The 25,315-nt window shown below is 44.0% G+C and overlaps 1 protein-coding gene across 2 annotated transcripts in view; it reads left to right on the top strand.

Moving 5' to 3' along the window:
• SPRED2 (sprouty related EVH1 domain containing 2) overlaps positions 1-25,315 on the top strand; it is a 123,070-nt gene that overhangs the window by 969 nt on the left and 96,786 nt on the right. The gene's annotated exons all lie outside the window — the stretch shown is intronic.

The raw sequence follows: 25,315 nt of genomic DNA on the forward strand, positions 1-25,315 counted from the left end.
GGGGACGCTTATTGGGTGAACTTGGCGTGGGGTGCAGCGACTCGCTGACCTGTCGGGGTTGGGACGCGAGGCTTCCCTGCTTGTTGAAGTGAGGAGAGGGCAAAAACTGCTGCGGGCTGGCGGGCGCACGCCTAGGGTCGGCGGGCTGGTGGCAGCTCCGGGGGCCAAGGGCGTGCGGGTGACCTCCGGGCGGTCTCCGCTCCCTCTCGGAGGACTTACAGCTCCCCCGCCCCCGAAATCCTCGGCGGCTAGAGCGGAAGACCTGACACCCCCACTCCGGCTTCCCGGGGCTGGTGGGTTTTTGCACAGTGACTTTGTGACTCCCGCCGCCCCGCGAGCCCTGCAGTCCGCTCCGGAGCCCACTGGGGCCTAGGCTCCGCCATTTCGTTTTCTTGAATCGCTCTCATTTGCATACCACATTTTCATTCATAAAAAACACGGCGGAGCCAGAGGAGGACAGGCGCGGGCTGCGCGGGGGTCTGGTGCACCAGGGTCCCCGCGCGGGCCGGCGTGCTGGAGCCGCCCGAGGGGCCCCGCGGCGCGTGAGTACCTGTGCACGCGCTTGTGGCCGGCACACGCGTCCTGCGGGGTCGGGCGGCTCGGGGCGGACCGAGGCGTGTGCGGCGGGGGCGTGCGGGGCATCGCGCTGGGGGCGCGTGTGTGTGTGTGTGTGTGTGTGTATGTGAGTGTCCTCGCGGGTGCGGGTGCGCGTGCACGGGCTTGTGCCTGGCCCGCGGGCCCGAGGGGAACAATGCTCGGGGCGCTCCGCCGGAGGGATCCTGGGCCGCCCCGCGCGGGACCCGTGACTGTCGCCAGCCCGGGGCGGAGGTGCAGCTGCCTCCTGCCTCGCGGTTCAGGGGTCCAGTTTGGCATTTTCCCTCCCTGGTCTGAGGCGTTTTCAGTCTCGGGTGCGACGGGGGCGGGGCCGCGGGGCCCGACGCCTCAAGTCTTATGCCTGGGGTTTGAGCGGTCACCGCGCGGCGGCCGCCGCTGCTGCTCAGTGGCTGTGCCCGCCACCAGCCACTTTTTTTTTTTTTTTTTTTTTTGTGAATAAGACGCGCTCCTTTATTGTCACATGATATCCCTCCCCTCCTCCCCTGCACATTCATAAATCCGGAGCCTGCATCGGTTCCTTTCATTCAGTGCTGCCATTAGCCAAGGTAGCGGCGGCGCGGGCTTGGGCGCAAAGAGCTAGTTGGCAGCCGCGGGGACGCGCCCTGGAGGGAGGCCCCGCGCGCGTCTTTGCAGTGGAGTGCGGGCTTCGGAAGGCGTGCTCCGGAGGCCCCAGGTCTTTTGCCCCCCGCAGGCATTGAGCCTCAAGAGTGCTGGGAGGGGAAGTGACTCAGGGCTGGGCGACTGGGAGGCTTGTCTCTTGCAGCAGGTGACAGTGCTGTGCCCTGCTCTAGGAAATCTACTCACTTTATTAAATATACCCCCTTTATCCTTTGGCGTCTGCTGTTGCCAGTCCGGGCGGGAGTGGGGCTGGTGTTTGGGAAAGGGAATTTCAGTTTCCTTCCTGTGAGTCCCCAGGGAACTTTGACTGCAGTAACCCCTGATCTTCCAGACAGCCGTCACAGGAGAGGATCCCTGCTGCTGTGCCTGTCGCAGACGTCCCACCGCATCTGCTGGTGTTTCTATTTCAGACGTTTTGCTTTGTCTTCGTATATAGCATCTTAAAATGGTAAAATGAAAAAAAGTTGCGCTTTTAGGGCTGAAATACAGAGAAGGAATATGCTGCTGGGCCTTGCTGCCTTTTGAACGTGGCCAATAAATCAATATTTTTATGGGCCCTCGATTGTACCTGCACACAGAGTAGCAGTAGTAGCAGTGAGGCTGGTTGCTGTGCTCTGGCCTTGCAGATTCTTGGAGAGGTTTGACCACTCTACCTTGGCTCCACCCCTTGGGAATACAGGCCTGACCTGGCTCTTTTTGTGGCAGCTTTGTCAGCCTTGCATCTTTCTCCATCTGCTATCCAAAGCAGAAGGATTTCGAGTGGGATCACCAGCGAGGAAAGAATAGCTCCATTTCAGGCTCTCAGAGCAAGTTCAGCATGAAGCCGTAGCCTCCACTGCTGTCACAAGTCCAGTTGAGAGGATAGATATTTGAGGAGTTCTAGTTTCACTTAGAGACTGAGAAAGCCTTGGCACCTTAGCCACTGAAGAAATGGGCTTATAGGGGTTATTTTTTAATGTGATGACCTTGGCACAAAACTTAAAATGCCTGAGAAGAAAGCGACTTCGTGGGCTGTAAACTGCCATGGTAGCCACTGTCTATTATTTTGTTCAACGTACCTGTGTAATGACGCATCTGAAAAATTCCTTTTAAATGTTAGTGACAGTAAGGTTTTTCTCTCTGAATTACAGAGCTTGCTGTGATTGCTTTTTTGTTGTTTTGTTGTTGTTTGCTGCCACTGTCTTTAAGTCTAGAGCTAAAATTATTGTTTGATTAAGGTAGCCATATTTGATTAGATTTTTGCTAGATTCCTACTTTGGGTGAATTTGATCTGTTTTTTTCTTGTAATGACTTTATGTTTGAGGTCTCTCAGATACCTTTGGAACCAGGCAGGGGTTGCTACTTAAGAGAACTGGTGGCATCAAACTGGAGACCTAGGAAAGATATATTTGTACTTTAGGTAAAATAGACTTGATAGTCTACATGTAGTAAAGGTTTCGTTGAATGGTCCAGATAATATCTGTTTCATTTAGCATCAGAATGCAGTAAATCAGAATCTTGCAAATAGTAAAATTGTGCTTAATTAAAAAAAACAATGTTTTGTTTTCTAATGTTGTTTTCCATGTCAATTTAAAATTCTTCTAATATATGGCAATTCAGGAAAGTTTCTTTGCTCTTGTTGATAATGGTCCCAAGAGATATCTTCCATATAGAAAATACACTGACCATTCTCTTTCGTCCCCCCTCCACATAAAAATGCATGTTAAAATTTACAATTATACAGACTTTTTAAAATATAACTTAAGAAGCGAAGAGCATCAGCAAACTATTGTAAGTCGTCCTCTGTGCATAGGGTTGGAAAATTTTTTTAAATCCATACCTGTTTTGTCACTATCTTTAAAGCATTTGATCATGGCTATGAATGGCTTGGAAATTTGCAGACAAGATAAACCTTACTGAACCAAGCTCTAACCCTGGAGACATCGAGCTGCCATTCAGCTTTCTCTTTTGTTCGTTTCATGAACTCTTCTCTGTAACCCACTTCTTGCTGGGAATGGATTTGCAGCTTCCCTTTCAGTCATATTTTTCCTAACGTTGAAATGTTTCCCATTAATAAAACAGGTGTAAGTATTTTTGCTGAACCATTTCAAAGACATTGCAGACATTGGGACAACTGTTGTACCTAAATATTTGAGCTTACTTCTCAAGAGATAAAAATACTGTTCTGTGAAACCGCAATACTATTATCACATTTTACAAAATTAATAATTCCCTGATGTCTTTAACACTCTGCCTGAATTGTCTGCAAAAATGTCTTTTATAACTGGTTATTCAGCCAGAGACCAATCGAAGACCCCGAGTTAAATGCGTTTGTAACATGTATTTAAGGCTTAAGGCTTAGCCATTTGCTCACTTTATGATCTAAGGCAGTTTACTTTCATATGTCATGTCAGTTTTATATGGAGTGGACAAAATGGGAATAGACACTACCTATTTTGTGGAGCTGCTGTGAGAATTAAATGAGATAGCCTATGTAAAGCTTATAGTACAGGGCTAGGCATAAAACAGGTGCCCTGTGTGGCTCTTTGCAGGGCACTGAGATAGATTTCTTTCAGGCTGAGCTTCATTTTCAGATAACCCTGTGAAGAAGGTATTACCCCCATTTAACTGATGAGAAAGCCAAGGTCAAGTTAGTTGCCCGAGACAGCAAACTTTTTTTTAAAGCACTTTATTCATTTAGTCTTCTTAAAAATCCTGCGAGGTAGTTGGTATTATTATCCCTATTAAATGGGAGAAGTGAGGCACAGAGAGGTGAAGTCCTTTCCTCAAGGTCATCCTATGAGTAACTGAAGGAGCTGGGAATTGAGCACTCCAGTAGCCTGGTTCAGGAAGGTCTCTGTGCTCTTAACTAACCACTGTGAACCAGTGGGGTGGTCCAGCCTCAGTCGTTCTGACTCAGAGCTCGCAGCCTTTCTGCCAATCATGCTTGTTCATTATTCTTCTGAACTGGTGACAATCTGTCATTGCCATCATTTTTCTCACTTCACTTATCTTCCCAGAAAATGCTGTGAAGCATGAGGGGCATACTGAATTAAAATGGATTTAAATAAATTTGGGCTTGAGAATTCTGTGATACACCTCAAAGATAATGAGAGTAGTGCAAATTCAGAGTTGGTTATTATTGGAATGTTAGATCTATGTTAACTGAAATAACAGTTGTGGAAATTAAACCGATACAGTGAGTATTGATCCATTTTCTTTGTTTTTGCCTTAAAAAGGGAGGTATGTTTCTACCAGGGGGTATGGTTCTACTATACATGAGTAGAACCCTTAAATGTTAAAAATATGGAGTTGACTGTGCAGAATTAGAATCTTGATTTATTCCTCAGAAAATCCCCACACTTCTGGAGACCCAGGCCTGGAGGATGGCTTGAGGCCGGGAAAACCAGCCTGGGCAACACAGTGAGACCCTGTCTCTACCAAAAAAATAAAAAATAAAAATTAGCCGCATGTGGTAGCACACACCTGTAGTCCCAGCTACTCAGGAGGATGAGGGGAGAGGATGGCTTCAGGCCAGGAGGTCGAGGCTGCAATGAGCTGTGATTGTGCCACTGCACTCTAGCCTGGGCGACAGAGTGACACCCTGTCTCCAGAAAAAAAAAATCTTAAAAGTAAGAAAAAACAAAAAAAAGCTGAAGAGACCTTAAGGAGCTTGTAAGCTAGGACCTGTCATAGTATAAAGTTAAGTGCCTAGTGCAAGGCTGAACAGCGAGTGAGGTGGTAGACCTGGAGTGGACTAAGCTCCATCAGCTGGTTGTGGTCTGGGTTTGTTTCCATGGGAATATTAGCAAATGCAACCTCCTTTCTGACTAAAGCTGGTCCCCTCTGCTTTCCTGTCCTTTTATCCAGTATAATATATACAAAGTGGATCAGTAGCAATACCCAAAACTATTTTGCCTTAGCAATTTGCTTACTCTTGCTTTTATTCTGAAATTCTCTTCTTTCTTCCTTCACTTCTCCAGTAGGTGACATTCTGCTCATGCCCCCAGCCATCTCTGAGCCATTGCGTTTGGGTGGTCCTTTTTGACTTTCCCACCATAACCCCCTCCTCCCAGTCAAAATCAAGTCAAAGTCAAAATGCAAGTCAAAATCAATGTCTGTGTGTATTATTTTTTTCCCTACATTATATGGCAATTATTATTTCAAGTTGGGCTTATACCCAGCTAGATTCTGCATCCGAATTTGAGCTTTTTGGATTCAAGGTTACTTCTCAAATGCCTAGTTTTCTAGTTGTTGGCCCAACACCATTGGGCACATTGTGGTTGCTTAATGTCTATTGAATAAAATAATGGATTTAATTATTTTAAAGTGCTCTTTCATCTCTACTGACTAATGCAATAATTACAGTTGTTGTATTTGGTTAACTTAGGGTATATATATAAGCCTCCTGAGAAACTCAACCATGTTCACATTGAGCCTCTGGTAGTTTGTGGAAATTCCATGCAGAACTATCTGGTGGTAGTGATCTGTCATTGGTAACTCAAAACCCATTTTGATTCCATTCATTGTTGCGAGAACTGACAAGTAAAAAATCTTGACCACAATAAGACAGGGCCTGTTTCTATGCCTCTGTAGGAGAATCTCTGCAGAAATCACAGTATTAACAATTTGCAATAGCTGCAGGGTTCTGTTGGAGTCTTAACACTTGAGGGTGGATACAGCTGTGCCGATGAACTCCAATATTGGCATCATTCCTGTATTGCCAGCTGAACACAAATACAGTCTAACAGCAAAATTTTCAGAAATTGAACAAGTGATAATAGAGGCAGACCAGAAAGTTTTGGTGTATGTGATTATTTGTTTGGGCTTGTTTTTACTAAGGTAAATTAGGCCGAGTTTTTTAAAAAGACCCTGTCATCTCAATAAACTTGATAACTTATTCTTAGAAATATTTAAAAATTACTATTTAAGTCTAGAACATTGTGGTGGTGCTTTTAAGGCATTTTCTAGGGCTCTTAGTGACTTTGAAGTAGAAGAAATATTTTGTATTGATGCTCCAGTGCCCCTGTGGAACAAAATATATTTTTTATATGCTTGCCCTGGACAGACATGAAGGATTGTTACATCTTGACATATGTCCCATGTCATGGAAGGAAAGTCAGGCCAGGATCATGGGAGTTTGCTAAATTAAGTAACAATTGTTTCATAACTACCCATTTCCCTTTCTCAGGTAACCTTTATCAACATTATGTTCACATGTGGCATATTGCACACATATTATCAAATTGTGCTTATGTTCTTCCTGCTACTCTCAAAGGGTAGTTGAATATTTATTTAAAAACAAACTTTCTGTGTTTACTCGCACTTAGAGGGTAAAGGTAAAGAAACAGATTTTGACTTCACCCTTAGCATTTAACACTTGTGATTGAAGAGATTAGAACAAATATTGGGAGCTTCTAAAATGTATGGTTTTGGCTCCTCTGTGTCCTGAAATAACGATTTTTCAGATCTGGTTGTTTTTGTTCTTCAATATATTTCCTGTAGTTAATGCTTAAAACTTAATTATCAGTTAAGTTTTTAATTGACTTTCATTTGTTCATCTGGCAATGACATCTTTGTCTTTTCATTTTCATTATTTATTCCTCTTGTTTCTTTTTCTTACTGCTTTGCTTTGGCTCTGGCCTCCAGTACTGACTTTTCAGATACGCACTGTTTATTTTGTATTTGCATCCATACTAACTGAGAATTCACAGAGAAGCTTGGCCCATCTGTCTTTCTAGGTGTGGGAATAGGTTTGTTGGTTTGTTTGTTTGTTTGTTTTTGAAACAGTCTTGATCTGTTGTCCAGGCTGGAGTATTCAAAGTGATCCTTCTGCCTTGGCCTCCTGAGTAGCTGGGATTGTAGGTGTGCGCCACCACACCTGGCTAATTTTTAAATTTTTGGTAGAGGTGAGGTCTTGTTACGTTGCCCAGGATGGCCTTCAGCTCCTAGCCTTAAGCAGTCCCCCTGTCTCGACCTTCCAGAGTGCTGGGATTATAGGCATGAGCCACCTGCACCTGGCATGGGAATAGCTTCATCTTTTATTTTTATTACTTTTTTTTAGAGATGGGTTCTTGCTCTGTTGCCCAGGCTGGAGTGCAGGGGTGCAATCATGGCTTACTGGAGCCTTGAACTCCTGGGCTCAAGCAGTGCTCCCATCTCAGCCTCCCAAGTAGCTGGGACCACAGGTGTACACCACCATGCCCTTTGAGAATAATTTATTAACCCTCATACCCATGGCCTGGCAGAACACTGAGCACATAGTAGGCTTTCTGTAAACAGTTATCAGTTGGTTGAAGTAAATATTCATTAATTGAAAAAATAATTGTACCGTGTATAAAAATTTAACAATTTTTCACAATTTAACAATTATCTTTTTTGGATACCTATATCCGAAAAAGACCTTGAGTTGCTTTTTCAAAACTACTAAAGGAGAGGCTGCCATGATGGTAGTGGAAGAATCATGGGCTTTGGAGTGAGACCGTACCTCTTCCCCTGCCACTAAGGGACCCTGCTAAGTATCCCAAGCCACCAGCCCTGGGTTAATGTAAATGAGGTTCATTCTGCTGTATACCTAATAGGCTGTTAAAAAGTAGAAATGGACCGGGCATGGTGGTTCATGCCTGTAATCCCATCACTTTGGGAGTCCCAGGTGGGCCGACCACCTGAGGTCAGGAGTTCGAGACCAGCCCAACCAAGATGGAGAAACCCCATCTCTACTCAATATACAAAATTAGCTGGGCATGGTAGCACATGCCTGTAATCCTAGCTACTCGGGAGGTTGGCTCAGGAGAATCGCTTGAACCTGGGAGGCGGAGGTTGTGCCGAGCAGAGATCGTGCTAAGCAGAGATCGCACCATTGCACTCCAGCCTGGTCAACAAGAGTGGAACTCCATCTCAAAAAAAAAAAAAAGCATAAATGAGGTAGCCTTGGTAAAACATTTTAGCACAGCACCTGAAAAATTGAGATTCAGTGGCATCCATCTACCCCAGGTCTGTCCCCCGTCATGTAATAAGGTGTTCTTTCTTTTCAGAATTTACAAGGCAGAGGAGATCCATGAACTTTACAAGGCAGGAAACGAGATTTTCACTTTATACCTTAGAGAGCTGAAATGACTTGCTCAAGGCTCCTCAGGGAGCGTGTGGGAGGATAATTAGGATTTAGAAGTCATGTTCTAAGACTGACTGTTTCTTTTGGCTTTCTGATGGTGTCCTGGTAGTTTTTGTACTGTGATAATCAATAATGCCCAGCTGACCATTGGCCCCTTTACTCAGTGATCCCAGTTGGCTGTGCTTTTTGAGATTCTGAGTTTTATAGCTTGTCTGTTCTCTTAGGGTAAGAGTACCTACCTGTAATAGCATCCTTGGCTCCCCTGCCATCCCTACGCCATTCCTGATATGTGGTCTAGATACCTTATTACCAGCAGCATTCAAATTGTCTCTAAAACGAAAGTCAGTAGGCTTGGTGGGGATGGGTGGGACTGACCATCCTCTTAGGAGTCACTTGGCTTATGACATGTTTTGTCTACTTGAATGCCATGTTTGGCATTTCATTTTATTTTTCCAGCCAAGGAATAAAGTGGACGATGGAGTGGGAATACAGACATAGTGCTAGACTAGAGGTTTAATTTATCAACATCCCAGTAATTTTACTCATTTTTATAGATCTTTTAAAGCAGCGTAAGTGTGACTATAGTCTTAATATAGTTATTACATTTCTCCCCTTTGCTTAAAGGTTAAGTCAAGTTTGATTTTTTTCTCAGGCTCAGACTCGCAAAGCAAATCTGCCTTGCTAGAATGATGTGCCTGGGCTCAACAGCTCACCTCTGGCCCTGAAGGCCTAATAATGGTTGCCTTCTCATTGATCTGTGTGTGAGCACACTTCAGAACAGTACTCTGCTGTTTGTTAAAACAAAAAACAACAACAAAAAACCTTTGAAGACCTTACCATCCATTCTAAGATGTCTTTTGTACTAAGGAAAATTGGGGATACTAGATTATAGGTGTTGATTTGGAGTGTGATATACTGTGAATCGGAATAACTTGAATTTAGAATGTACTTAGGCCCCAGTTGCAAAATTATGTATAAATTATTGTATTGGATAAAATAAATGAGTGGAAGTACAGCCAGAGGAGAGGGAGCCACTAGCCATTGAATGCCTACCATGTGCCATTCACTTACTGCAAATATAGAGCACCTAGCCTGCCATACAATACCAGAGCTGTGGCTCAGGAAGTCCCTGCTCTCGGGGCACTTACATTCTAGGATGCCAGACAGTTTCATCTGCTTTAAGGTGTGAGGACAGCCCTCTTGATGACTGACTAACTGATTACTAACTAGAGTTGTTTTCCTTTTTCTTCCCCTCCTTCCTGCTGGGTTCCTCCTGGAGCTGCAAACTAGAAATGTGACGTGTTGGGGTTCTCATATTTGGGGTAGGGGAACTCTTCATGCACAGCATTGAAGGACCTACAGGCCCTTGCCAGAATCTTCAAACAAGCAAGCTTTTCAAGTTGTTTTTAGGTATGAGAGAAAGAATGAGTGAGGGTAAGAGAGAGAGAGAGAGTGTGTGTGTGTGTGTGTTGTACATACAAGCATGTACACATTCACACATGGGTGGAATATGTCCAACCGTCAAGCGTCTACATACCACAGGTGAGGAAAAGATTCTGAGAGGGCACTATCTTGCCTGAGGTCTCACACACACAGCAGGATTTGTTATTTTTAACCCAGGTCCTTTGACTTCAAATCTTAACATCTGTAGAACAACAGTCTGTGTTACAACCTCACAGGGCCTCAGTTTTCTCGTATAAAAAATTGTGTTGTCTGAATAGCTTGGTTTATATTACTGTTGAGCAAATGAAATTAAAACTCATTTAGAATCCTGTAAACACCTCAGAACTATGTAGTGACATTTCTTCCTTGCATTCCTGTTCAGCTCTATGGAATAGGGAGCCAGTGCCAATCCAGGTGGCCTTTTCTGTACTGAGATATAAACAGCAACTCTACAAATACTTGTTTTGGAAAGAGTAAGCCAACTTACCCCTGATGGAAAGCTTGTGAGAGCAATATGGCTAACACAGCATTGTGTTCACCTGGACCTGTATTGTAGCCTTGCTGTTTTGTGGGGAGGATCCTGTAGCCGTGCTTCTCAAACCTGAGCTTACATAGGGATTCCCTGGGGAAATCTGGTAAAATGAGGATTCTGATCCTGAGATTCTGCATTCTTAACAAACTCCCCAGGAATGATGCCACTGAGGGTTCATGGGCTTATCCATGGCTGTGATGGTTTTATCTTCATTGTCCAGACCCTAATAAAAAGATGACTTCACATCTTTAGCATTTTGAATGTTTGCTGAAGAGGCTCATTTGATAAGAAGGTGGTGATCATACACTGAGAGGTATCATCAGGTGCCTGTCCTTCCCCATTCTTAGCAGGACTTCCAGCTTTGAGGTACAGCTTGATTTTAAATGGAAATGTACTAGAAGAATTTTTTCTTTTTTTATGGCTGAAAGAAAGTTCTTGGTGAATGCTAGGAGGCCCATGAGATCCATCACTTAAAAAGAAATGTGAAGTCCCAAACTGTATGTGTAATGTCTGACTGTCAGACAAATCAGTCATGTATGCACGGAAAGGCTGCCGCCCTGGGAGGCTTGGGCGCTCAGCCCTAGAAGAAATCACAGGAAGTAATTAAACAGAGAAGGTCAGAGAAAGAGGAAGTGGTTGTGTTGTTTCTGATGCAAAGAGCATTGTTGTTACTGGGAATCAAGATGATGATGTTTAAATCTCTTGGAATGTGACTGCTTGGGGATTTGATTGTATTGTGGTCCTTTTAGTTTATTCTTTTAGACAGCAATGTAGTTAGGAAATGAATTGCTTTTAGGTCTTATCAGGAATCCCCACATGCCTAAGCAGAAGTCTTAAGCGGGAGTTGGTTGTAGCTTGGCAAATTGCACTTAAATGAAATGAATGTCAAGACTATTAGAGGTTAATTTTAGGTGTCTGGAGTTCTCCCTAATTCTCCTGATTAAACACTTTAACATAATAGTTTCCTTAATTGGAATAATGATGGAATATTAGCATGCATATTAAACCATTTACCCAAATTTGAATAGGGTTAAAATGCAAATTATCCATCACTTGTCAGTGCTTACTCTTTAGAGATAATTCTGGTGAGAAATCGGGAAGAGACCAGAATATGAATTGGAATTGGGCTTTCTACTTGAGGCAGCTTTGCTGGGAAAGTCAAGAATAAACTAGAGGACTGAAACAAGTGAGAGGCTCCTTTGTTTCCCCCCAAAAGGGGTACTAAAAATACGAAGGCCTGTGCTATCAATAACTCCAACACGGAGGTGGGTACAATGGGAAGTCTGAAATAAACTATAGACCCTCCAGTTGTATCTTCATTAGGTTGTCATATTTTTCCTTTTTTTTTTTTTTTTTTTTGAGACAGAGTCTTGCTCTATTGCCCAGGCTGGAATGCAGTGGTGCAGTCTTGGCTCACTGCAACTGCCACCTCCTGGGTTCAAGCGATCCTCCCACCTCTGCCTCTCAAGTAGCTGGGACTACAGGCAAGCGCCACCACGCCCAGCTAATTTTTGTAGTTTTAGTAGAGGAGGGGTTTCACCATGTTGTCCTGGCTGGTCTCGAACTCCTGACCTCAAGTGATCTGCCCACCTCAGCCTCCCAAAGTGCTGGGATTACAGGTGTGAGCCACCGCGCCTGCCCTGGCTGTCACATTTTTCTTTCAGAAGAAGGTGAATAAAACTTAAGGTCTCTCCCCAGCATTTAGATATCTCATCTGCAAGTCTTGAACTGATGCTACTACCCAGTGGTTCCCAAACTAGTGTCTGGGAAACCATATGCACTCCATGCATTGTTTGTGAACCAAATACGTAATGTCTCCCAAGTATATGTATTACTGTCTTTCAGTGTATGTAGCTACATTTGTAGACTAATAAAATACAACCTTATTACAATACTACTGAATTCACAGTGGATGTTTGGCATATATTTTTCTTGGCTCACAGTTAATAAACACACACACACACACACAACTATAATCCCTGTGAAGGGAAGTGCTCCCTGAATTTTTTCCCTTTGAGTCCTTGTGCTTGGAAAGTTGGGAATTATTGTTATGAACCGCATTCTGGATATAAGAACGTAAGTGTGGGCACTCTTTGGGGTTGAGGGATGAATACACAGAGGGTGCCTTGGTACTCTGGAGTGGATTTAGTGGAAGGTCTGAAGGAAAGCAAACGACATGTTTAGTTGGAGTTGGATAGGGGGGAGTTACAAGTGAGTCTAACCTACAGACTATGTATAAAGTTTGGGTTGTCTGATTAAAGGAGGAAGAGTTAGGGGAGTGAATCTTCTGTCTGCCAGCTCTGTCCCCTTTCTACTCTTGGAGTTAGCATTTGTGTGAACACCTTGTCTGTGTGGTACACAAGTGGAAAAGAGGATACACTCAACACTAAAAGCTCTTGAATGTGGATACCAAGTCTAAAGCAGATAGGTACCCGGTTGCCAAGTGTGGTAAGTTCTGGGATGGGAGTCAGAAAACTTAGGTCTGTCACTGACCTGCTGTGTGGCCTTGAGCAAGATTGTCAGCATCCCTAGACTCAGTTTTCTCATCTCTAAAATAAAGGGATTGAATAATAAAGTAATATTTAAGGATTCTTTTCATTCTAAATATTGCAAGCAGAATTTATATTTAAAAAAAACCAGACTTTTATTCTTACTTATAAGCATAATATTCTTGTTTTAAATTAAAAAAAAAGATAAGAAATTAAAGGCCAGGTGCGGTGGCTCATACCTGTAATCCCAGCACTTTGGGAGGCCGAGGTGGGCAGATCACTTCAGGTCAGGAGTTTGAGACTAGCCTGGCCAATATGGTGAAATCCCATCTCTACTAAAAATACAAAAACTTAGCTGGGCGTGGTGGCGTGCATGTGTAGTCCCAGCTACTTGGGAGGCTGAGACATGAGAATCACTTGAACACAGGAGACGGAGGTTGCAGTGAGCCAAGGTCGTGCCAGTATGCTCCAGCCCGGGCAACAAAGTGAGACCCTGTCAAAAAAAAAGAAAAAAGAAAGAAAGAAAAAGGAAAGAAAGAAAGAAATATTTATCACTGCACCAGCCAGGGGAGAGTTCACTTCCGACAAGGTGAGTCTTGAGTCTTTGAGGACTCAGAAAAGGATGATGGTAGTATTTAGGGGAGGAGACAGGTCAGCAAGGTGGAGAGGAGACATCTCATGTCCAAAGGTTTCTTCCACAGATAGGGACACTCCGTGTCTGAGTTTATGCTGGGGGAGCTCAGAGAAAGACAGTCAAGTCAGGTGAGGCTAAATTTGGGAGGATATTGAGTACCAGCCAGGCTGACAAAGCGTGTATTTGGACTTTTGTTCTTTGAGTAGAACAGAGCTGGTTGAGGCTTTGAAACAAAGAGACGATGAAGTGATATGTTGGTAGAATCAAACAGATTAGTTAGAGAGTGCAGGCTAGGCTGGAGTCAGGGAGACCACTAATAATTCTGTCTGACAGATCTCAGCTGGATTTTTCTCTCTGACTTTAGTTAAATGCAGTGAGCCTGGATATAGAAACCTATATTGTGAAGAGATGGTTGTTGGGGAAGATGGTCAAGGGGGCTGTGAAATTCAGAACAAAATTAGCCAACTTATTTTGTAAATCAGACATACAGCCTAGAATTACCCAAGTGAAGTTTTGTTTTTGTTTGGTTTCAGTATTGTTACTTCTCACAGCACTCATCAGTGAAGTGGTGAATGGTTTGCCGTTTCTCGCTGAAGTAAAATGGTTTCCATCTGACCATAACCTTTTAGAACTAGAGAGGATCTTAGGAAAATACGAGCTCAGCTCCCTCTTTTTTACACATAATTTGCAATCTGGAGAGGCTGAGTGACTAACTCAGGGTCACAAAGCTAGTTAGTTTGGGCTAGATCAGTGAGATATCATCTGGTTCCAGGCCTGTTTTGGGTACTGTGTTAAACATTCATGACAACCGCTTTGAGTTACTGAACCTTCAGGAGATAGGAAAAAGATGGTGGAAATTAATTGAGATAAGGGTGGCCCAGGTAGATGTTGAACCACCAGCATTGAACAGATGGCTAGCCTTGGTCACACCCTGCATGAGGTGGAGGTAGATGAGCTTCCCAGATGCTGTTCTTGTGTAGCTCTCCTGAACATGGTAGGTAGGGGTCTTAAGCTTTGGTTTCCGCATATCTGTGTTCCAGGTACAGGAGCACTGGGAGTGGAGGCAGGGAAGGGCCTTCAGCTCACTATCCTGGGAGAGAGAAGGTGGGTCCTTAGATGATCAGTTGAAATACATGTGAAGTTCCAAGGTTTTTGCACCTGGGCACCAGAAAAATGTTTATGAAACATTACCTATGCTTGTTCTTGCCCCCCTGCTCCAGCGCCTTCTGTTCTCCCCATGTGTTTGCTTTTGATGTTAACTGCCAAGGTGGTGTGGTCATAGACAGCAGGAAGTAATATCTGATATGCAGGTCTCCTGGGGTGGGGGGAGGTGGGTGCCAGAATGGGAAGGGTGGCAGTTTTGGCACATTATTGTGAGAACTCTGTGCACTTAGAAGCCAACAGGTGCTGTTATAGCAAAGAGAGAGAAGAAGGAGGAGTTGACCGTCTGGTCATACATATAACCAGCATTTTTTATGGTAGCTTTTTACTCTTAAGTTTTTCTAAGGCCACTGCACCATAGGTTAACTCCGAATAAAGTGGGGCTTGTCCTCTGTACTGAATCACACAGCTAGTAAGTATCATGGCCAAGGGCATCTACAAACCTAGGCTTGAGACAGAATGAAAATAGTCCCCAAACCAAGACACAGTATCCGGAGAGCCCAAGGTCCCACAGACGCCTAGGAGGTCCCACCCAGCTTTGCCATGGTAAGGCTTGATCCATTTCCCCATCCTACTTTGAAACTAGATTTTACCATCAGGACTCCCGTTGGGATAACAAAATTCATACTGCTTGTGCAGGACAGGAAACTTGTATTTTTTAAAAATTTCCTTCTCTTGGGCTTCCAGCGACCCCCTCCCCTCTGCTTTTCTTGTTAATCCCCATCAGCTGGGCATTCTTCTTAGCATAAAGGATCCCTTGTGAGGCTAAACAGTGAGGGTAGTTTGGTTATAATGGCTTACCTGTAGACCCACTCTTCCACACTCTCTTGTTCAGGATGGAGCAGTACAACAGTGACCAGGAGAACTAGATGTGTGTGGTTCATTTCCCATCCCGTCCCTGGGCAGTGTGTTGGTTGGCATGCAGCCTGAAATAGACACCCCCCCAACTGTCTTAACAAGGACAATTTAGCAACAAAACCAGAGGCCCCAAGGAAGAGCATATCTGAGGTTGCTTGGGGATGTCACCAAGGAGAAACAACACTCTTCATCTCTCCCATCTTAACCTTTCTCATCCATAGACCAATTGAATCTGAATGTCACCCCCATCCTCCCATCCTCCTGAGTTGGTATTTTAACAATCCAAGAGATTCTAACATGCTTTAGCTAATCCGGGATTTAGAAGGGGCAACACCCAAATCAAACCTAGAAGGTTGCAACCAACCTGGGCAGTATTGACCAGGGAGCATTTAGTCTTTTTAAAGATCCACCTCTCACTCTTCTGCCCATTAATTCATTCCGATTAATCTGTCATACTGGGTGGTATTTAAAAGGTGACACACATTCGTATTAGTGAGCTGAGGAGAGGAATGTTGCTCCTTTTCTTTCGCCCTTTGTTCTTTCTCATTTCAAATTAGATGACCGATAACCTCCCAGGGAGGCATATACCAAATGGATGTTACATGTGAAGCGAATTGTAAGAGCCAATAAAAAATAAATTCTAATTGTTGATCCAAAGAGTCTCTTTGAATAAAAAAAATTTAAAAATTAAAAAAAAATCGCCTACAGCAGTCCAAAATTATAACTGGTTTTTATTTTTATTTTAAAAGGTTTGGCTGAAACTTTAAAAGGTCTATTAATGTTTTCAGAAATTTTCCTTGGTGATGTAACACAGATGTCTTTAGGATATGAATTTAGCTATTTTAATGGTTAAAGCAGTAAATATAGAGGTGTTTTAAAATGTTGCCCCTTTTTGGTGGAGTGGGGGCCAGTTACTTTGCAGGGAACAGGAATAATTCCTTGTATTTGAATTTTTTTTTTTTTAACAAAACTTTGTTAACATAGGATTGGTATTTGCTTGAATTTAAAGGAAAGCAGAGCTATAAAATCATATGCTTTTACCTAGAAATGAAAATACATTGACTTAAAACAGATGTCTCTAACAAAGACTGATGCCAGGTTTTAAGATTGTATCTTGTCACCCACAAGTGTGGCACTGCATGCAAATGTGGGGAAGGCCCAAAAGTTGTTTTAATGTCTTAGGAGAAAATGTGAAGGGCATACATAAAAATGGGACAGAGTCTTACACAACAGCGTGAATGTACTTAATGCCACTGAATTGTATAAAAATGGTTAAAGTGGTAAGTTTTATGTTATGTATATTTTAGTATGATTAAAACATTTTGTTTAGGCTAGTTGTGATGGCTCACGCCTGTAATCCCAATAGTTTGGGAAGCTAAGACAGGAGAAGAGGAATTCAAGACCAGCCTGGGCAACATAGCAAGACTCTGTGTCTACCAAAACAAAAAAAAATTTTTTTTAAACGGGATAGAGTCAACTAATGACTCAGAGACACACTTCCCTCCTGAAAAATGGAATCCTGGACACAACTATCTGGTTTTTACATCCTTATTTATAGATTTCTAGCTCCCAATCAATTCCTGCCTAGTCCCCTCTGCAACTCTGTTCTCCCTGTCCCGTCCCAAAAGCTCCCTTCACAGAAATTTAAAGATCAACTTTGAGATTACTCCAGTAATGGCCAAAGTCTTGCATCTCCTTAAGGTTCCTGCAGTTCACCAAGCATATACATTACTTTCTATAGTACTAATGCGTCTTGACAAGGGGTTGGAACCTCTGAGAACGCTGTAGAAGTCTGAATGACCTGGCAGTAGAGCAAACAGCAGAGCTGGGTCTTAGTTGTGGGTGGTGGGAATGATGGCCCCTTCCCAGACATTCAGGGGACCAAGGTTGAAGAAAGACTCCTCCATGACAACTGATAGGCCCTTGGGCAAGTACTTCACATTCACAGCCTCCGTGGTTCTCAAAGGCAGCAGGAATATTAGCTTCAGAGGTTATACTGATGATAGGCGATGATAATGTGAAAAATGTAGTACTCACACACGTGTAAAAACCAAGCAAGGCAGCGCTTCCTCCTTTCCCCTATTTGGAGAAGGGACAATTCAGCATTTAGCAGATGAAATTAAGAATCACTTAATTCAAACAAACATGTTTGAGAATGAGTATGTGCTGTCATGCATGCCTGTGAAAAAACAAATTGTTCTTTGAAAATGCTCAGCCCACCACCTTTTTAATTTTTTTAAGACTTAATGTTTCTCTCTTTAAGTAGTTTTACTGGTAGCATGTTGGTGTAAATTGGATTGTTAGCATTTTCTGGGACGGTATATCCCTAGAGTGGGAATGTTAACAACTTAGAGTTTTTTGTGACTTTTTCAATAAAACTACACACACTAACTCTTACCAACAAATACTCATTCTTGATTGTTGAAAATTTATACTCATTCGTAAACTGTTTATAGATGTGACGCTTTCTGGCCTTGGGAATACTTAAGTCACCAAATTTGGCAGTCTGTATGTTCAGTAGAAAAAACAAATGTCGTGATGAACCACTCTGATAAGCTTTGGAGTTAGGGCTATTTGTGATGGAAGCACTCAGACCTCCCAGGGACTGAAACACAGGATCAGAAAATATGCCAATCAAGGGAGCTGAGAAGGATGCCCTGTCCTACCACACTGGCTGGCCCTGCAGCGTATGCTTAGATGTGTGCTTGATGTGGAATGCCTGGGTCCCACTTGCACGGTGACTTGGGTATGCAGCTCTAATCGTCAGCGAGTTCTTCTGTGGAACCACTGCCCTCTGCAGCAGCGATAACCAATTCTCTGTTGTTTTGACCGCCCTGCAGACAACACAACACAGAGGGTTTCCTCTCTTCTCTTCTGTTGGCCAAACATTATCCTGGTCTCCTGATCAGTGGACAGATACAACCACATCTCTTCATAACATGGGAACCCAGAAATGAGATGCTTTTCCAGAGGCCTCAGCCTCTTACGCACTGTGGGTATTGGCCTCCCTGTGCAGTCTAGGGTGGCTTTGAGGCCACCATCAGGGTAAAGGCTCCAGGCTGTTGGCATGGAAAATGCATGCTGTCCTTAATGGAGCCTGCACCACTGGGTTTCTCTTGAAAGTATGTTGGTCACCATCAGCACCTGGGCCTCAGAGGAGAAACATCTCTCCCCTTGAGAGGGGTAGGCAAAAAAGAAGGTCCTCTTGGTGTCAGTATGGTCACTTGCTGGACAATTTATTGGTTCCGAGGCAAGGATGGGGAAAGGAGTTCCCCACTGTTCCAAGGATCAGCCCACTTGTAGGTGAAGGACTCTGGTCTTTGAATTCCTGGGTGGTATTCTTTGGTAGGGAAGAAGGTGAATGATCTGCTTATGATGCCAAAATTGTAACCATAATAGGTCAGTTGCTGATGTGCACGCAAGTCAATGCAACGAGACACAGGGTTGCAGCAGAGAAAAGTTTAACTGTAGGACTGCCAAATGAGGACATGGGAGGAAACTTCAAATCCATCTTCCTGTGGAGTTTGAGACTAGGATTTTTAAGGGTTTTGGAGTGGGCCAAAATGTGAAGATCATTGATTGATTAAAGGGTGCAGCATACAGTCTCAGGGCAAGGAGATGAAGAAGCTGTATTCTCATACTGATCTCATTCCTCTTGGGGTGGGGGGTCTTCAAACTGGTTGCCGAAAAACAAAGGATCATTAAACAAAAGCCTCTGACTAATGTCAGAGATCCAGTCTATAGGAACAACAGGGATGCAAATCCACTCTTAAACAGTCATATGACCCTGTTGCCAGAAATCTACCTCTAGGAACAATGGGATTGCAAATAGTCAATATCTAGTGCTAGGTGACTTTTAGCAACAAGGAAATGGACCAGAGTGCAGCCCGATTAGTGCTTAATTACAACTGTATTTCTGTCCAGAATCTGGCATGCAATTCTTGTCAGCCCTGTAGGGATGGTTTCAAAATCATTTTTTCTTGAAGCTGGTCCTAGGCCACCTACTCAGAGTCAGTACTCCAGCGGGCTTGTTGAAATACAGGTGTCTGCCGCCCACCCAGGCCTCCTGAATCTGCCTTCATGAGTATGGGGTCTAGGGAATCTGCGTTTTTGAAATTATCTCCAGGTGATTCCTCTGCCTACATCCACAGTTTGAGATTCACCTCCTAAATTGTCATTGCATCGTTGCTGTTCATTTTCTTTTTCTTTTTCTTTTTTTTTTTTTTTTTTTTTGAGACAGTCTCACTGTGTCGCCCAGGCTGGAGTGCAGTGGTGCATGTCGGCTCACTGCAAGCTCTGCCTCCTGGGTTCATGCCATTCTCCTGCCTCAGCCTCCCGAGTAGCTGGGACTACAGGCGCCTGCCACCACATCCGGCTAATTTTTTTGTATCTTTAGTAGAGACAAAGTTTCACCGTGTTGGCCAGGGTGGTCTCAGTCTATTGACCTTGTGATCCGCCCGCCTCAGCCCCACAAAGTGCTGGGATTACAGGCGTGAGCCACCGTGCCTGGTCTTGCTGTTCATTTTCTTAAATGTTAAACTACGGAGTACTCAATCCTAAAGGCCACCTCTGTGCCTTACTCCAGCCACCCAGTGCTTTTTAATAGTTCCTGAGTATGTGTTTACACAATCTGAATTTTATGAAGTCCATAAAGACATATTTACCCAACAAGTCACCAGCGTTCCAAAGGTCAGCTTTCCTTGATTTGTATGAAAGCCACTTAACTCAAAGTCAATTAACACTAAGATAGAGGCCAATTAAAGCAAGGAAGTGAGCTGTTCAGGCCAACATTCCATCCCTCACTTTTGTCCCCTGTTGTAGCTTAATTTCACAAGTCCCTTCAAGCCATTTACTTCACACAACCTATGCATGTGTGGCCCATTTCAGCATATAGGAATAAGTACCATTTGTCATGTCATCATGTGGGAGTGCTGTTTAAAAGCATGTAATTTAAGTAACTATTAAACGATGCCATATTAGCACTTTTGCAACCAATTCAATCGCCCTCCCACCGCAAGCAGCAGGGATATCACAGCAATGTTAGGAAAGAAGGAAAGAGAGGCTCGGTGTCCCTCAATGTTGCTATCAGAGCCTGCTGTTGAATCTGAGTCTTGCCTGGGTCCAGAAAGTACAGAAAGTAATTCTTCAAAAGATTGCTAGAGGATTAAATGAGATAATGTGGGCCAAGTGCTCAGCACAGCGCCTGGTACGTGGAAAGCAAACTTTTTTTCTTTTAAAGGTAGCTGCTGCAGCAGATGATGATTATAATATAAAAATGGAAAACCCTGAAAGAGAACTAAACCTTAGAGTTAGCAATTGCAGTAGGTCAAGCGCATCCTCTGATAGGTTTTCCACAGTGAAGGCACCTCGAACAAACAGTCTGAGGTCCTTCTGTGCAGACCGTGACCCCTGTCCCGATGGCAGTTGGTTGCCCTGCACTGAGAACCACTCTCCAAAGGAAAAGTCTACAAGTACAATAGGCTCCTACCCGTCTCACGATAGACCCTCTGCATTACATCTTTCAAGCTAACTGATTATCTATAAAAGCCTCATCCTTTAGGTTCTTTTTTGATTGGGAACCTTTTTTTTTTTTTTTTTTTTTTTTTTTTTTTTTGATACAGAGTCTTGCTCTGTCACCCGGGATGAAGTGCAGTGGCGCCATCTCGGCTCACTGCAAGCTCCGCCGCCCGGGTTCACGCCATTCTCCTGCCTCAGCCTCCCGAGTAGCTGGGACTACAGGCGCCCGCCACCACGCCTGGCTAACTTTTTGTATTTTTAGTAGAGACGGGGGTCTCACCATGTTAGCCAGGATGGTCTCGATCTCCTAACCTCGTGATCCGCCCGCCTCGGCCTCCCGAAGTGCTGGGATTACAGGCCTGAGTCACCATGCCGGGCCAGTTGGGAACCATTTTTACCTAGTGAGTTGAAGAACTGGGATGACGAGTATAAATAGTGATTTTAAAAGGAGATTCTGCCTGAGAGGTATAATCAGATGCCATGAACGATGCTAAAGAACCCAGCATGGGCAGGAGAGAGACAGAGAGAGAGCGAGAGAGACACCCCTGTGTAGGCTGCTTGCAGATCATTTGACACCTGCACATGAAGGATTTTTGTTTGTTTGTTTTCTTTTCAGTTAAGAGACAAGGTCTCACTGCATCATCCAGGCTGCAGTGCAGTGGCATGATCAAAGCTCACTGCAGCCTCGAACTCCTGGGCTCAGGTGATCCTCCTGCCTCAGCCTCCCAAAGCATAGGTATTACAGGCGTGAGCCATTACGCCTGGCCTTGCACAAGATGTTATACTTTTTTTTTTTTGCATTTAAAATTATTCTTTTTTTTTTTTTTCCGAGGCAGAGTCTCACTCTGTCACCAAGCTGGAGTGCAGTGGTGCAATCTTGGCTCACTGCAACCTCCACCTCCCTGGTTCAAGCGATTCTCCTGCCTCAGCCTCCCAAGTAGCTGGGACTACAGGCACGCGCCACCACACCTAGATAATTTTTGTATTTTTAGTAGAGGGTTTCACCATATTGGCCAGGATGGTCTTGATCTCCTGACCTCGTGATCCTCCCGCCTCGGCCTCCCAAAGTGCTAGGATTACAGGCGTGAGCCACCACACCCAGCCTAAAATTTCTCTTGAAAGTCTTCATCAGAAAACAAAATTCTTTTTTTTTTTTTTTTTGCAGGAAACTGGAGTTTTATTAGCACTCAAATCAGTCTTGCCAGGAAACAAAATTCTTGTTACTAGAAGTGAGGATGTCAAGGTGGCTTTATTCATTTTTAAATAGTGCATGAGATGTAAATTGCTAAAAGCTGTGTTATTATAGGGAGGCAGTAGAACTTGGTAAAATCATAGGATTTAGACTAGTGCTGTCCAATAGAAATACAACATAGGCCACATATGTAATTTTAAATGTTCTGATAGGGGTGTTAAAAAAGTAAATAGAAACAGGTGAAATTAATTTTAGTCTATTATTTAGTGTATCTAAAAATTATCATTTCAACAGTTAATGTTTTAAATTGCTAATGAAGTATTTCACATTCTTTTTTTGTACTACACCTGCAAAATGCCGCTTGTATGTTATAATTGGAGCACATCTCCATTTTCATGTGCTCAGTGCCACTTGTGGCTGCTGGCTGCTACTGTGTTAGACAGTACCTCTAGACTAGGACAGACCTGGGTGTGAATTTCCCTTTGCTGCTTATTAGCTGTGTGACCAGTGTTAAATTACCTGAACCTTTCAAAAACTTCAGTGTCCTTGAATATAGAAAAAGGGCTCATAATACTTCCTTTTCTGGGCTGTTGTATTAAGTCAGTTGATTTATGTGCATAAAGGTCTGGGGTCGATGAAGAGGTGATCTGTAAATGACATCTGTGACTTTTGAGATATCTACAGGTAATTGTGGTCTCACACAGGCTAAGGACTATAGGATATAAGGGTTATGATGAAAGGCAGAATTAGGGCAATATTTATGGGCTATTAAGAACTTCAGGGCCAAGTGCAGTGGCTCACGCTTGTAATCCCACACTTTGGGAGGCCAAGGCGGGCGGATCACAAAGTCAGGAGTTCGAGACCAGCCTGGCCAGTATAGTGGAACCCCATCTCTACTAAAAATACAAAAATTAGCTGGGCGTGGTGGCACGTGACTATTGTCCCAGCTACTCAGGAGGCTGAGGCAGAAGAATTGCTTGATCCCAGAAGGCAGAGGTTGCAGATCGCGCCACTGCACTCCAGCCTAGGTGACAGAGTGAGACTCCATCTCAAAAAAAAAAAAAAAAAAAAAAAAAGAACTTCAAAAGTCCCCTTATGTAACTGACTAATTCCTGTGGCTGGCGACTGGGATTGTACATACAGACATTGGAAGGGGGCTCTGGTTCTGGTCCGAGCAATTTGCCTGGAGCTCTATGATCAATTCAGAGAAGAAGGGATACAGGGAATTCCTACAGGAATCTGTGGCGTCATAAAAACAGCTTCTGCCTCAAAGTCAGGGGAGCTGATTTTGAATTCTGACTCTACCTTATACTGCATATTTATCTTCCCAAACTTTAGCTTTCTTGTCTGTCAAATAGGACTCATAGTATGAGGCTTGTGAGGATTAAATTACATGTAGCACATGAAAGTATCCGCAGCAGTGTCTGACATGTTTGAGGTGCCTAATACATGCCAGGTGATCATTACTGGTGTCTGGAAAGAAGTTTCAGCCTAAAGCTTTGTTGAAAGGACCCAAGATCTGGGCAGAAGGGAAGGATCTTGCTCCTCTGATAAGATCTTAAGAAGATGGAACCAGCAGGCAAGGAGAGAAGCTCAAGAGACTGGTTTTGTGAGGAGCTGAAATCAGACTGATAAAAGGAAGATAGCCTGGGTTGGTGGCCTATTAGGGAATGCCTCTCTACACAGGGACCATGTCATAATCGTTTTGATAACATTCTTTCGTCCTGCCCCTTTAGACCTCTGGCTTCCTTGCCCATCTTTTGATATTTTGTTGTTGTTTGTTCTGAGAAGTAAAAATATAGCTAGAGCTTTGCACTCGGTCATGTTCGTATTTTAAGACACTCCCAAGAGTGGAAGAGAGAACTGTCCTCCAGTTGGAGTTATGGGGAGGTTCCCTGTCTCCACCTTTCCCACGCTTTTCTGTCTACCTGTGTGCATGGAGGCATGAGTGGATACCACGTCTCCACAGGTGAAAGGACAAGTGATCCAGCTGGGGAGAGTTGATCTTTTGGTTTAACCAAACCAGACACCCAAACCTAGATTTCCAAGGCATGTGAACAGGGGTGTGCATGACAGTCATTGACATGAAGACTCAGAATGAGATAAGCTTTAAGTTGGCAGCACCTCCCACCCCCTGCAGAGAGGAAGTTTGCATGCCGTGCACCTACCTTCTTGATTGCAGCTCTCATGGCTACACAGCAATAGATTAGAACCCCTTCGTGCTGAATCTTGACTTGATGAAGACAATCAAAATGCCCCCCAAAATTGTCATTTGATGGGTTTTCACTGCATATGTTGTTTTCCTCCAATTCAGGCATAGGTATTAATCATCCTTCCCACCAATACACAACACACGCACACACACACACCTGCAGCCACCTCAGTTTCCTGTTAAGTTATTGTGGTTTGGGAGTCTTCATTGTCAGTTCACATTAGCTGTGAAGTCAGAATCCTTCTGTCATGGGACTTTTAGCCAAAAAAAAAAAAAAAAAGGAGCCAGCGCCCCATTTGAGAAAGAGACTATGGCTCACGCCTGTAATTCCAGCACTTTGGGAGGCCGAGGCGGGCAGATCATGGGGTCAGGAGATCGAGACCATCCTGGCTAACATGGTGAAACCCCATCTCTACTAAAAATACAAAAAATTAGCCGGGCATGGTGGTGGGCGCCTGTAGTCCCAGCTACTCAGGAAGCTGAGGCAGGAGAATGGCGTGAACCCAGGAGGTGGAGCTTGCAGTGAGCCGAGATGGCACCACTGCACTCCAGCCTGGGCGACAGAGCGAGACTCTGTCTCAAAAAAAAAAAAAAAAAAAAGAGAGACTAAACTTTCCACTGTCCAGTAACTTGGACCAGAGCCCTGCCTGAGCCTCCCGGGCAGGCAGCTTGGTGGAGGGCCCTGCCTCACTCTCAAGGCTGAGCTCTCAGGAAAGGTGGATTTTATCTCTAAGGAAGTGTGGCCCCCTTTATCAGGCCATTCTGGTGGAACAGGTTAGCTCCCTGCAAGGGTGGAAAGGAAAACGATGTTACTATTTTTAGCCTGCCTCTTGTGTACAGCAAGGTGGGCTGATGTGCTAAGCAGAAGGAAAGTGAAGTGTGAGTTGCTTTCTGCCCCCAACCTTCCATTTCCACCCCTACTTCCCAAAACCTCCCCCAGAGGTGGAATGTCAG

This window comes from Gorilla gorilla, chromosome 12 (genome assembly GCF_029281585.2).
Source record: "Gorilla gorilla gorilla isolate KB3781 chromosome 12, NHGRI_mGorGor1-v2.1_pri, whole genome shotgun sequence".
Lineage (NCBI taxonomy): Eukaryota > Metazoa > Chordata > Mammalia > Primates > Hominidae > Gorilla > Gorilla gorilla.